This window comes from Pyxicephalus adspersus, chromosome 7 (assembly GCF_032062135.1).
Source record: "Pyxicephalus adspersus chromosome 7, UCB_Pads_2.0, whole genome shotgun sequence".
NCBI lineage: Eukaryota > Metazoa > Chordata > Amphibia > Anura > Pyxicephalidae > Pyxicephalus > Pyxicephalus adspersus.
This window is the reverse complement of record NC_092864.1, coordinates 43,190,662-43,205,844: the sequence shown is the minus strand read 5'-3', so window position 1 is coordinate 43,205,844 and position 15,183 is coordinate 43,190,662. Positions and strand designations below refer to the sequence as shown.

The window sequence follows — 15,183 nt, the reverse complement described above, 5'->3', positions numbered from 1 at the left end:
ATCCAGCACTACAGGGTACAGCACTTCATTAATTGCGAGTTTAGTGTTTGTGAACCTATATATGTGAACAGTCTAACTAAAGCTGAACATTTGCAGGTCGTCATGCTACTGTATAAAACTATAAAAGGGGAGGATACAGGACCAATCAGTCACCCTACATAGGAAAAAAAAGAAAAGAGCAGTGACCAGTCTTTTTCATAGGAAACTCCTGCACAAGGCAATATCTAGGATGGATTATAGTACAGACCAGAAAGAATACAAATATCCCTTGTATATCCCTTGGGCAGCACAGTGGCTTAGAGGTTAGCACTCTGGACTTTAAGGTGCCGGGACACTATCTGCATGGAGTTTGTAGGTTTTCACCGTGTTTTTGTGGGTTTCCTTGGGTACTCTGGTTGGGTACTCCCACAATCCAAAAACATGCAGTTAGGTTAATTGGCTTCTCCCCAAAATTGACCTTAGACTGTGGTAATGACTACAGTAGGGACATTATATTGTGAGGCCCTTCGAGGGACAGCTAGTGACATGACTTTGGACTTTGTAAAGCACTGCATAATATGTCAGCGCTATATAAATACTGTATAATAATAATTTAGAAAATGTTAATCCCAGATTTCAGTTTTAACATGGACTAAAGTTGCTTTCTAATGTATACAATTGTGTTCACTATTCACAGGCAAAGCTTCAGCTGCTTTCATTTCTTGCTTGTATATAGACAGCCTGTACATACTGATCCGATGACACACTTTCCAATCATTTTAATGGGGTTTTATTTATAAATGATCTTCTCAGAGACAATATCTGTCCTCCCTGTCTTATCTCAAGGTTTCAGGCAAATTTCTGCTTTCTTGTTTCTTATTAATTTATTTAGAATCCATTACCAATTCCTAGAAATGTCTGAACATGGAAGTCCAATAGAACAAGCTGTGCATATTTACTTGTGCAAATGTGATAAGGATACTGAATTCCAAGGAGCATTTAATTAGGAAAAATAATCTTTTCTATTACAGACACAGCAGGCCGGTACAGCTTCAGGTTAAAATGGCACGGAGACTAGACTTCCCAGCCATGAGTCCAATGCCCTATTCTGTGTCATCATACCTCATAATAATCATATAATTGCTCCAAAAACCATTGTGACAATTATTATCTACAGGTATTTTTTCACGCATTTTAATAACCTCTGCCCTGATCAAACATTAGACCCAATAACACCACCATATTAACTCATCCTAAAAATGTGAATTCACCAATTTCTTTGACCCCCTATCACCTGCAAGATGTAAAGAGATACACAATTATTTGCATATATGTGGACTTACACATGTATATCTTTTAGATTTATATGGTATTGAAATTGTGCAATAAAACACTCCTGAGAAAGCAGACCAGCACTGTGAAATGTGTTGAGTAGCACACCTGATGCTGTTCTCTGTGAGATCTGATGAACAGTATTTTAAAATACTCCATATATATACTTACCTAGCTCATAACCTGTGTGCAAATAAACTTTCTTTTTCTATGGTTTTTTCTATGGTAATTTGTAATGTGGTACCCTTATGTCTGATCATACTGTTGCTTTTTATTTTCAATTGATCTAACATAAAACTTAGTAACTGGGTATTCTGGTTTTTAGTTCGCTTCTAAAAGGTTCACATTTCCCTAAGGACACTGCAAAATACTGCAATATATAAACTGTACCATTTTTTCTTGTTTTGTATGATGTTATCCTAGTGCACCACTTTCAACTACCAAGGACAATATCAAAATGTCGGCTTACATCTTTAATAACTTGTTGTAACTTGTAAAGGTTATCGCCTAAACGCCAAACTTTCTGCATTAGGCAAAGGCTAACATGGTACAAACCTCTACTTATGCAAATATAGGACAATGAAATCTCTCACAAGTCCCTGGTTTACCTTCACTGACTTTCAAATTTCCGTACTTCTGTGATAACATCACTCCTATAAATAAAAAATATAGGAGTGACATTTATGTTTTCTTGCCCAGGAAATTTAATAAAAAAACTCATGAACTCAAAGACTTTGTAGAGTTACAAACTCTACAAATTTCGGAAAATGCCAGTAAAGTGCCAATCTCAAGGAAAATCAGGTCTCCTCCCCTATGTGGCAGAGACATGGAAATGTCAGGACCAAATGAACAGAAATACAAGTCCATTTGCAGGTAAAACAGCAATATATGTGTTTTGTGCACACATTTACCCATTTATCTGAAGTACATTTTTAACAATCCATTATAATACACATTGTACCCGGCAAAACAGTGTGCTTAATTTTTTTTTCACAGTCCTCCACACTATAAAACTGCCAAAAGATTTATATTCTACCACATGTAAATTACCGTTTTCTCTCCATCTCCATGATGGGTTTGTTTAAATTCATGATCCCAGCAGATCTATTTTCTTCCAGCAGAACATAGACTTGTGTGTGGGAGGGCAGAATACTGAAGCACTTTCCACTGACATACTCTCCTATAGAATAAAAAAGCAGACTCCCCAGAGAAGCTGTAACCTACATTGGGAAGGGGATAAACATTCTATAATGCTTAGAGGAAAGTACAGAGTTATTTTATATTCTTCATTAATTATGTTTGTAAAATATGCGTGTGCTAAGGGGTAAAACGCAGGGCTAATGTGGGGACTACAGATGTATGAACTAAAGATGATTATATTTCTGCTCTGGATTTTGTTATGCATGCTTAAAAATATGTTATAAATATGTTGAAGCAATGATTACCTCCAATATGATGCTACTCTCTGCAGACTCATCACTTTTCCATCCATGCACAAGTCTCATAAAATAAAGATAACACTTCCTTTACCTTCCCTTAATAGGCCAAATCTACCCTCAAGTCTTCTTTACATGCCCCCCCGCCAGAAACTGCAACTTGTAGTGATAGGTTATCACTAGCAAAGGCATTGCTGCCAATCTAGAAAGCAAATGGCAGGTCTAGGTGTGGCCGGGTTGCCAGGTTTGCTAGTTTTTTTTATCCCATTGCCATCAATAAAGCTACATTAGGTGGACTTCACTTGCAGGATTAATTATTTGCTGGACTTTGAAGAAACTGTTAGTACAGAGGTGCAATAAAATAACCTTTTTTAATTACAATCACCCGTGAATGTTCCATTGCAGGAGCCGCCATCTTCTTCCTTCTTATCTTCCTGCTTTCGCTCTTTGGCCATCTAGATTAGCCAGGCTGGGTAGACGTCATCATCAGTCTGTCCCGGCAGCCAAAAAGGAAGCTGGGTTGTGCCAGATATCCTGGCATTCCACGCCGTGCTGTGCAGCTCAGTGACACAGTTTAGGACAGCAATCAGGCAGGTGAAATATAAATTTTTGCAGCACTTCCTGTCCCTTTCTGCATAAAACCCTGTCTGATCAGATATTTTGAAAGCAGAACCTTAGTTTGTCTAGTTTGTCAATAGGAAATCAGCTTTCTATGCCAATGTTGCCATTCATTTGTTAGAAATACATAGAGTTAAAAAGATGGAAGAGAAAACTTTAAATCACTTTGCTCTTAGGCATTGCCATTGAGGTCAGCAAGTACTTTGTGATGTCACGAGGGCATGAATCACACTGTGAATCAGAACTATTTTGAGAAGGGTGCAGAGCTGAAAGGAATAAAGTAGCACACTTCTGTGTTGTGGTGGGTAATTTTTCCCCAGCCCAAGGCTGCTTTAGGTTTATGGGCCTCTTTCTTCCTCATCATAAGATCACCCATCACCCACCCAGATAAAGAATTTTTATGCAGCAGTAAATTATGCAAATTCCATATGCAAAAATGGCAGATAATATCCTAAGGATATTTTCAGGTACATGGCATGTGCAAGAATTAATAATTATGGACAGCCTTTAAAAAAAAGAATTGTGTGCTCCATTACTCAAACAGTAAAAGTTAAATGCTTATGTTTTTCTAGAGGGATGTAAAGTAGAAAAATTCTACTCTTATTTCTCATTCCCGTAGGCTTCCTCCCTGATTCTCTTTGTGGATCACGCGTATGATGCAGGATCAGAATTCCTGCCCACAATTCAGGACCAGAGGAATCCAGCTGGCATGGAGCAAAGGATAAACCAGGTATTCCTTTACTTTACACCTTCATGCAATTGATCTCCTTCTTTTTTTAAAAAAGGACAGGATAACCTGACACTGACTTACTCTAGCATGTGTTGAAGGCCATTTTTTAAAAGAGCAATGGTCCCACCCATTCTCCTCTTTATAATACACCATTTTACAATGAAACATAATCTAGGTTTTAAAAGTTCAAAGTCTTTCTAAAAGCTAGGCTTGGCCCTAAATTAAGCCTCCCACTTTATAATTATAACAAGCAAAAACACATAAATGTAGGTACACTATATGGCTAAGAATTTGTAGATACGTAATGTATGTAAACTTGGACATCCAATTCCAAAACCATCAGCATCAATTTGTAGTCATTCCCCATCCCCCATCCATCCCCCTTCCATCCCAATTTCCACAAGATTCTGATGTATGTGTGTGTGTGAATTGGTGCCTATTCCACCAAAAGAGCATTTGTTATGTAATGTACTGATGTTAGATGAGAAGACTTGGCTCACAATTGGTGCTCAACTTCTTTCCAAAGATGTTTAATAGGGTTGAGGTCAAAGCTTTTTGCGGGCCACTCAGTTACCTTCACAGCAAACTCATCAAACCATGTCTTTATGGACCTGAGTTTGTGCACAACAGCAAACACAAAATAATCTCCCCAACTGCATAACTGTTAAAAATGTCTTGTATGTTGCAGCATTAAAGGAAACCACCAAAAACTCAATAATTTGGAAGAGTTCCCACATACTTTTAGCATAATAGGTGTAAAGGATGGTCAGGTGTTCTTTTGCCTTATACTCTACACGTCCCCTAGAGTATTCTAGAAGTTCCCTTAAAATTGAGCATTCCATAGGAAATCTCAAATAATATTTTTAGGAAATTCTACCTCCCCTCTGCAATTTGTGCTTCTCTATTGGACATTGGCAAATTGGTATTGTTGAGCTCCAACCCTGAGTAGGTATATTAAACATCTGAAAAGAGTAAAAAGCTATTTGTAGGGAGCATCAGATTCCCCCTTAATGTTTCTGTGCAACTTGGATATATGCAGTGCTAGCTGTCCCCAGAACAAATGTTAGATACAATATTTAATTTCAATAGCACTAACAATGGTAAAATATTGCACACTATTATTAATTGAATTTATTACCAAAGAAAAAAAATAATCTCAGCCTAGTACTGATTTGTTTACATAATTAAATCAGACAGTCATCTCTATAGCCATTAGCTCAGTCATTAATTTACAAGCCCAAACCACCACTTCTCCAGGGTTATCATCAAGTAAAATAACTATTCTTCATTCAAAACTATTATAGCCTCTTATGTAAAGAATTGTGTTCTGCTAAAATAGTTACCACTGTAGAATATTATATTTGTGTAATAGAGAACCTTTCTCTGCTTCAGTTTCACTTTTACTTACAACCCATTTCTCAACACTTTGTAACTAGACAATAAAAGTAGAAGTAACTTATTGATGTGCTTATATCTCATTCTTCTTTATTCCCCTATCAGCTAAGATCTTGCATTGCCAACTGGCTTCTTACATTGATCCTCCATGTGCTCTACTATACAGACTGTACAGTTGACTAAAAGATGCTGAAGCCAAGTCAAATTCAGGTACTTTTTGATTTTTTAATTTATTATGAATTCATGATTACAACGCTGCATTCATTTGTGCCTTGTACTGTTTTTCTTGACCAATTTAATAAGGGGAAACCCTTGAAATAACGTTTAGGTCCTCAGGGAACCTCTGCTATAATTACTCTATACACAGATCACAAGAAGACTGAGTCTTACTTTGCAGGTCACCGGGGTGAATGCCACCCATACAGATGTCCAAAATAATCACTGGTGTCAGTGGTTACGGCCCTGAAAGCTCCAAACTGCTCCTGGCTCCAGGAACTTCTAGCAATCTCTGGAGCAACCCTAGGGTTCCACAGAAACAGTGTTTCGCAACCAAGGTTCCTGCAAAGTTTGCAAGGGTTCCTCCCAGGTCAGTTACCAGTGACACAATAATCTTTTTGGCTATCTGTAAGGAAGTCACTTTTCCCACTGGCCGGCAAAGTAAAAATGGTTGAGAAAGGATAGTAATGGATATAAGAATTTTAAATGGGGTTCCCTGAAGACCTGAAACGTATTTCAGGGGTTCCCATGTTAAAAAGATCAAGAAACACTGTTATAGACTCCAAACCTATTCTGGGCAACCTAGACATAGAGGGGGAAAAACCAACGGAGCTCCTATCATTTGTCTCTCTTTATATAGACAAATGGCAGGAGTAAGCCAACATCTGTTTTGGGTTATTAAAGGTGCATGTATTGAAATAATGCGTGGAGAGCCCTCTCGACAATGGAGCTCAGGAATAAACTTTGGGCATTTAGGAAAACTTGTAACATGATTGGCTAATGCGTGAAAAGAGGCAGGGCACACAGATCAGCACATATAAGAACATTTTTGTGTCTTTTATAAGGAATCACAACAAAAGCACCAGAGCACAAGGGATTTTATGCATTTACAGAATGCCCTGAGCTTGGAAAATTACAGGCTTTAATTTTCTCATCATCAGATGAATCTACCGCTAATGGTGGATGGCGTCCAAAAATCATCTGATATTTAATGATCACTTAGGCTGCTTCAAAACTTGTCGTTTAAAGCTTTTAAAATGACAATCTTAAGCAATCACAAATGGAAAATATGGATTCTATCACTGAAGTTGCACAAAACAATACATAGTAAAGTGTGTTTTATTTGAAGGATGACATTACTGATAACAGATGGGTTTCTTTATGTAAATTGCTTTTTTAAGAGCCCTTTGCCTCTTATGAAGTCTGTGGAGGTAATAGGCAGAGTGGGAGATTTATAAATGTTTTAACCCAAGATTTATGCAACATTTACCCAAAATGTACATATTTTTCACTTTGGATTCAGTTATAAATTGTGTATATCATCATTTGCTTATGATTTATACATTTTCCCAACTGAATCCACTGCAAAAACAATTGGGTGAAAATGTCAATAATGTTGGGTAAAAACATTTATAAATGGTGCTCTTTTTTTACGGAAAGAGTAAATGATAAGTAAACTCAAATTTTGACAAGGTTTTTAAGACAGAAGAGACAGTGTAGATTTTTTCTGACATTAATATGTCTGGCTGCTTGTCTGTTTTTTTTTTTTTTTCTGATCATACAATAAGCTGTACATAAGTAAACTCAGTGTACAGTCTAAGCACAATTTACTATGTGCATGTGCGTGACTTACGTCTTATATGTTAGGACAGATTTCTCAACCTTTTTACATGGGGGAACCCTTGAAATACCCTTTAGGGAACCCTAACCATAATTACTATATTCACACAGCTCACAGTACATTGGTGTGGTAGTCAGGTGGTCAAATGAATCATTAGTACCTGTTAAACTAACCTGAGATTTACAAACTGCTCATAGCCGAAGGAATCTCTAGGGTTCCAAGCAACTCTGAGAATCACTAAGTTATTATCTCCCATCCCTTGCACTATGAGCACCATTGAGTAGAACTATTTTGTTTATGGAGCAGAATAAAGGACAGTTCCATTGAGCAGAGAGAACCCTATAGCATGTGTTGGATACACATCAAAGCCCGCTTATTATAATTGGGACTGGTCACTATGTAAGCTGTGCAGTGTAATAGAGAATAGATAGCAATATTTACTCCTATGTTACAGAGATTCCAAAAAGCAATAAATGCTACTGATAGTACGTGTATCATATATTGTATGTCATTTGCACAGTTCCAACAAAATGTCCTCTTCCCATAACACATTGAGCAAGTGTGACATACCAAAGGCTACGCTTGGATTCTTCTGTGATAACGGCCAGACTGCTAGAATTACAGCCAAGTTTATCGCTAGTCACTCTTTACTGCTCAGTGAGCCATAAGACAAAGCTAAATTAAATGTGTGGATTTCAGGTCACAGACACATTAATAATGTGGTCATAACTGTGTGATTGCTACTGCCTGATTCACTATGATTATTTGTATATCCCTAGGTCTATGTGATACTTAGGTTATTTGATAATCAGAGTGCATTATTTTTTTAACACACCTCTCTTCCCATGATGTTGAAATTACAGTCAATAGCAATCATAAAATTAGGTGAATAATATTATTGTACAGTAAAAAATAAAACTTCAGGTTTATATAGAGCACATGGATAATATGGAGTATAATTGTAAATACAGTAATAGTATATAGTATAATATTATATAGTAACATAAGTATAATAGCAGCATGCTTTATTAGTAGCAAGCTTAGATGGAACTGAATTATAGCATCACAGACTTTTAACAAATTGGCAGTCCTGACAATTATTGGGCCTCAAAAGCCAACATGTATACAACATACAGGCAACAAATAGTCAACTGTTACAATAGGCATGTGGTACGCAGGCAATTTTTACAATAAAAAGGCAGAAAACAACCAATATGCTGGCAACTGACAATTGTGGACAAAGAAGGGGCAATAAGGACAATATCCAGGCATTAATTGTAACAAATTTACTGCCAAACATTTCTTCTTACCCCCTAGCAAAAATCCTTGACCACATCTAAAAAAAATCACCTTTCCCCCTAGAATATAAAATATTCCCCTTTCCCAACCCAACGCCATTCAGCAATTGTCTCCCCAATCTCCACTAATACACCAAGCAGACATAAGATACAATGGTGCCAGGTCAAAGGAAGACCCACTTAATCATGTGAAATTGTTAGGAATTAGTCCACTATATACTAAATGTTCATACATGACCTAGTCACTAGGAATATAAATGAACAATTCCTTTACATTTTTTTTTGCAGGGAAATGTCTATGCCTTTGATTGAAATTGCACCAGCTAGGCAGCTCGTAAAAAGCATCTCTTACTCCCAATACAGAAACACACTGAAGTTTTGAGGACGCAGCAGTTCACATAGGTGTGTGTTATGTTAGGATAGCTCATTCATTTGAAAGGCTGCTTAATAAAGCACATTGAACCAACAACAGGTGCATATTGCACTTTTTGAAGTGCAGTGCACACCAATGCATGGCAATGCTAGAATGATGCAGTACCTTTTAAAAATCAATGGCACCCCAGCACACCAATGCAAGTCCTATGCTATACCACGCATTGTGTTAATGTACATGTTTTCCTGCAGACATCTATGCATTAATGCAACACAATTGTAGGAATAGGCTCTGAGTAATATCCAGGTGTTGCAGAAAATGACAGAACTATCCCAACGGTTTTACATGAATAATTATCTAATAGTAAACAAACCAATAAAATGTGGGGGCTATAAAATACTTTTATTATCCAAACATTAAGTGGTAATTAGGCTCTACCAATTTCTTTAATGTTTCTTTAATTACATTAAATGTTGATATTTACTTTCTTATTAGGGAATTACTTTCAGATGATTCTAACACTGAATGAAACCAAAAATTTGACTGCTCCATAAGAAGCCAAGATGGTCCAAACAGTAAAATATTTAGATATTTAACAAATACTCATTTGTAGATACCATCAGAACCTTTTTTAAGTATTTCTGTTTCAGGTGCTACATTTCCTGCAAGCTGTAGTAGAGTTTGGCATCGGAAAATCACAGTAGCAGAACATGCAAAGTATTTTCTTAACAGGATTTAAAAATAAGACTCTGTATGGGATTTTAATTTGTAGCCAAGCTATGAATATACAGTTGCTGTGAACACATTTGCAGCTTTTTTTTTCTTTTTTAGAAAATGTAATTGATTTCACATTTCTGTCCTTATTATCTGATCTTTTATTATTGCAGCTGCCTGAGCAGAGGTGTAGAAATTCTAACAGGGCCGAGCTGCAAGGCCAAGGCCAATGTCATCACACAAAGCTGTGAAAATTAGCCATAAGGAATTTGTGAAATTATTCATTATGATAATCGGAGGTCCTGCAGCCAGATAAAGTATAAGATCCCATGTTTGAAATAAAATCATACAGGTTTTCAGTCTACTAATACTTGGGAAATTCATTTGAAACAAAATGGCATGTTTCATGTCACACTGTGGTAGAGAAAGAACATCTAGCAGGTGACCTAACCCACCAAACTCCAACTAAAACTGCAATTTTAATTAAGTGAATAACTTTGGTATTATCTTACTTGAAAAAATGCCACTGAATTTTTAACAGATAATGTCAAGTTAGAGTTGTAAAAGTCACATGACTCTGATTTGAAGGTAAAGGAATGCAGGACTGACTTTCCTGACTCTGTAAACTTATCTTTACAATCATTGCCACCAGCCAATCATGTGCAAATTCCTGCCTTTTAAGATTTCCTTTGATATGATTGGATATTCTTTGCACAGTGAACTATCATCACATTGACAAAGCTCTCTCTCCTTTACAATTACCAAGTTACTTTTAAGAAATCGATTCCAGGTTTGCTGGATCACCCAGCTGTCTTTTCCAGCCTTGGAGAGCTTTTATAAATCAGGCTCAATGCATCAGTAAATGTTACACATAAGGTCAGTAAAAAAAAACATTGCAGGTTGAAGGTTGCAGAGATCCCTCATTGAAGGATCCAACTGTTAAGTTTTGCTTACAGAAGCCGACATATAATTGGATATTTCTATAAAATGAAAATTCAGAACTGGAGAAATATTTGTCTTGAGAATGATTAATAAAAAAACAACAAGTCATCTTGCTCCTAGCTTATCAAACCAATGTCAATACATCCTTGAAGCCTTCCAAATATAGCAGAGAAAGTGCAGGGAGCAATAGGCAGACTGTGTGCAGTTTTCTGCTCAGCTGCCTATGTAGTTCAGTTTATACAGTGCAAACCTCAAAGTTGTAGAGCTGTATAAAGATTGAGCCATAGTAGGATAAATATTTAGAATTCCCAGAATACTTTATAGCCTATGAAATCGCAGTTCTTAATTAAAAAGTAAATCTCTTTAAACCAATAACTTCTTACACTTCTCTTTTCCATCTGCTTACAAACAGAAAGTACATGCAGTACTAAGTACACTATACAGTGTTGGAGACTGTGGGATTCATTAACTAAAGGTGGAACTTTCACTCTTGTAAGGAGAACCTGTTTTTATCTCAAACACTCAGCTATGTGCTAAACATATATAGGGAATTACTAAATTGTTTTAAAAGGGTTCTTAGTCGAGTTTTAGTTGCTCGCAATGGATCTGATTTATTAAAGCTCTTCAAGGCTGAGGAGGATACACTTTCATCAGTGAAGTTGGGTGATCCAGCAAACTGGGAATGGATCTGATGAAAGTGTATTCTCTCCAGTCTTGGAGCTTTGATAAATCAGGCTCAATGGATCTCATTTATTATAACTCTCCAAGACTGGACAACATTAGAGAAGATTGAAGGTGGGAAATTTGAAATTGTCTCATTTTATCTCACTCTCGAGAGGAACTTATTGGAAACCTCACCAATTGGACATTGGTTCTGATTTATTAAAGCTCTTCAAGACTTGAGAAGATAAGACAGTAATGAATTAGTTGGGTGGTCCAGTAACCATGGAGCGGATTTAGAGTTACGAAACATTTGCCAAATAATAGCATGGGTTTTTAAGAAATCCATTCCAGGTTTCTTGCAACACGGTTCACCAATGATAGTCTATCTTCTCCAGTCTTGGAGAGATTTGTTAAATCAGTTACAATGTCCCAATGGTGAGTTTTTTAATAAGTTCCACTTCAAAGTGGAAAAAATGGGACAATATCAATTTTGCCCATTACTTGCTTAAACAATGACAGTGATCCTTATTTACCGAGATATGGGCGCTTTGGATATTATTTAGGATAAAGAACAATACCTGAACATAGTAAACTTTGAGTAGTTGTGCTATGCCTGATGGCAGACAAGCGATATTTTCAAGTTACTCCGGAGAGGCCGCTATGTTTGCTTTGTTCCTCCATTATTCTCCTCCACTTACTTCTCCCAAACCTGACGATTTCAATTACAGAATCTGCGATATTTGGGATTTTACAATCTTTACAGCAGGTTTTTCATTCAAAACAAGAAAATGAAAGTTCAATGATCTCTCCAACACAATCAGGCAATGTCTGCATCGTTTCCTTTAACTTAAATGAATATTTTGAATAAATGAATATTTGATGCCAACCTCATGTACTGGGCTGAGCTTTTAATAAACAGCCACATAAATGATTAAAAAGTATACTACTTCTGGGAAGGTGCATAACTTCAGTGCTAGGATTAATTTTTATTTAATATAGCCAGAAGGAAGAAAAGGCTGAAGCATAGGCACATATAAAAGGCACCAATTACTGTAATACATCTCTATAGTGTTAAAAGTTATTAAATGTTTTTGTTTGTAGTACAAGCAGTGTAAATATCTGAATATGACTTGATGATACGTTTTAGGTGTCTACTGAGCAGTCTGTACAGCAGTACTTGGTGAGTAAGAGTAAAAAGCAGCATAAGGAGCCAATGAGCTATATTACAAAAATATGCTAATGTATTGTGGGAGCAAAGTGATTGAGATGAGCTGTTCTTCTTTCACCAACAATTCACATGATGGGGATGGGGAAGGGTCTTGTAAGTGAAATTAAAAGCGCAGTGGAAAAAGATCAGGTCAAATCACTTAGCAGAGCTGTGTAAAACTTAGGAATGGACAGAAAGAAATATAAATTCTTGAACAGGTAACACCGCTTTCTTGTATGCATTTCAGTTGTTATGGAATGTGTCATTAAAGAACATGGCCATATATACTAGTTTGGGTCTATCTATGGCAATATGAAAGCTCCATCTTAAAGAGCCCTAGCCTATGAATGATATTCTGAGCATATTTGCATCAAAGCACCCCATTGACAAAACCCATACTGGGTAGACCTGAGCTGATATCTCACCATCAAAGAATTGGAAGAATAACTTCTACCTAAATATCAGTATTTGGTAGATAGACTTTGCCCCTTTACCTTTTCTTAAATCTTGACAACCTGTACATGACAAATATATTGAAATATACATATACAGTCTTTGAATTTCCTGTTTACCCATCAACTGCAACATCTAGTAGATTAGCCGCAAAGAAAAGATTGTATTGTCATTTCCAAAGGGAATTGTAAAGTATTTGAGAGAAACGCCATTTTCCTGTTTTGAGATAAGAGTTAAAATGTAGAAATTGACTGTTTGGTAAATGAACGGCATAAAATGAGCCTGCGGAGGCAACCTTTACATTCAATGTTCTTTTTTTCCAATGAGCTGTACTCCTGAACACTTGACAATAATTATAGACATCTATGAGTCAGGAAGCTGGGCTTTTCTGAGGCTGTTACATTGGAATAATCAGCAGTGCCAATGATGATTAATTGACTGATTTTGACAGCATGGGGCTTTTTGTCCTGCAGAAAGTACAAGATAATTCACTACATTTTACACCCACTCAGAGTACCCGTCTCACGGAGGATGCTGGTTCAAAGCCATTCCAAACCAGCCATTAACTTACCTTCAGAAAAGAGCTAAATCTACAGAAAGCTTTTCTATAACAGGGCAAGAAAATGGCCTGTTCTGTCCTCGCCATGATGAAGCAAAGACTAATGCATGTGGTGAAGACATAGAACCAGCCATGCATAGAATATGATAGGATATATTAGATCCCTATTCCGCCTCTGTAAATAGATGATAACCTGTAATTAGGTGGTTTAAGTGTACATTTAATTTCAGATTGATACTAAAGGTGATTTATATATGTGCATGTAGATATGTGTGTATAAAACTGAGGAACACATGCCATCCTTCCTATATATAATCCAACCATTCAAAGAAAGGATACACTGTTAGTGTATAAAAATAATTTATGTATAGGAGATATAAGAGGTATATTTTCTATGATAGATGATAGATAGATAGATAGATAAATAGATAGATAGATAGATAGATAGATAGATAGAGGGATAGATAGATAGATAGATAGATAGATAGATAGATAAATAGATAGATAGATAGATAGATAGATAGATAGATAGATAGATAGATAGATAGATATTCAAGTAAATGGATAGACAGATGAGTAAATTGGAATTCAAATACATTATGATATAGTTAGAAATATGTATATAGGCTGATTGACAGGGGCACTGATGAACAGATAGATCATAAGAACAAAGGGTAATGTAAGGAAGGAAGGAATGGATAAATGAAATGTGAGTATAAATAAGATAGATAGGCATGCAGACTGGAAATGAATAAATTGATAGGTAATGGTTGATAGAGATGGGTAGGCAGATAGGAATGCATGCAGGGATAAGAAAATGAAGGAATAGATAGAGTGTAAAATAGATTGGTTCATATAGGTAAAAGCAGCTAGGGATGGGGACAGCAGATAAATAAATAAATGACAGATTGGTAGAAATAACATAAAAAATATAGAAAAGTAGGGAAAATTGGAAATTAATGGATGTAAAGATAAATGATTGATCGAGAAAGGTAAAAGGGAAAGAAATGCAAGGAAGAGATAAATATAAACATAAGATATGAGTATATATAAGATAAATAAAGGAACATAGGCATATAGACTGGAAATGATTAAACTGATAGATAACAGATAGAGGATAGAGAGTTGTAAGTAGACAGGAATGCAGAAAGGAATCAGGAAATTACTGGATAGATAGATAGATAGATAGATAGATAGATAGATAGATAGATAGATAGATAGATGGAGACAGCAGATGAATGGATAAATGACAGATGGGTAGAAATACCATAGATAGAAAAATAAAAAAGTTTATTATAGATAAAAAAAAAAAAGTACGGATGAAAACTGGAAATAAATGAATGTATAGATAACAGATAGAGGCTGGTGGACATATAGGGGTGCATGCAGAAAATCAGGAAATGCATGGAAAGAAAGAAAGACAGATAGATAGATAGATAGATAGATAGATAGATAGATAGACAGATAGATAGTAAGTACATAGGGATACAGATAGACAAATAGATAAATGGCAGATGGGTCAGAATAGCATTAATAGAGAGATCCTGCCATGATTGTATCTTTATATCCTGCAATGATTGCAATGATTGTATCTATATATCCTGCAATGATTGTATGTATATATCCCGCGATGATTGTATCTATATA

The 15,183-nt window shown here is 36.1% G+C and overlaps 1 protein-coding gene across 4 annotated transcripts in view; it reads right to left on the bottom strand.

Moving 5' to 3' along the window:
* Positions 1-15,183, bottom strand: part of SLC4A10 (solute carrier family 4 member 10) — a 117,165-nt gene that overhangs the window by 100,985 nt on the left and 997 nt on the right. The gene's annotated exons all lie outside the window — the stretch shown is intronic.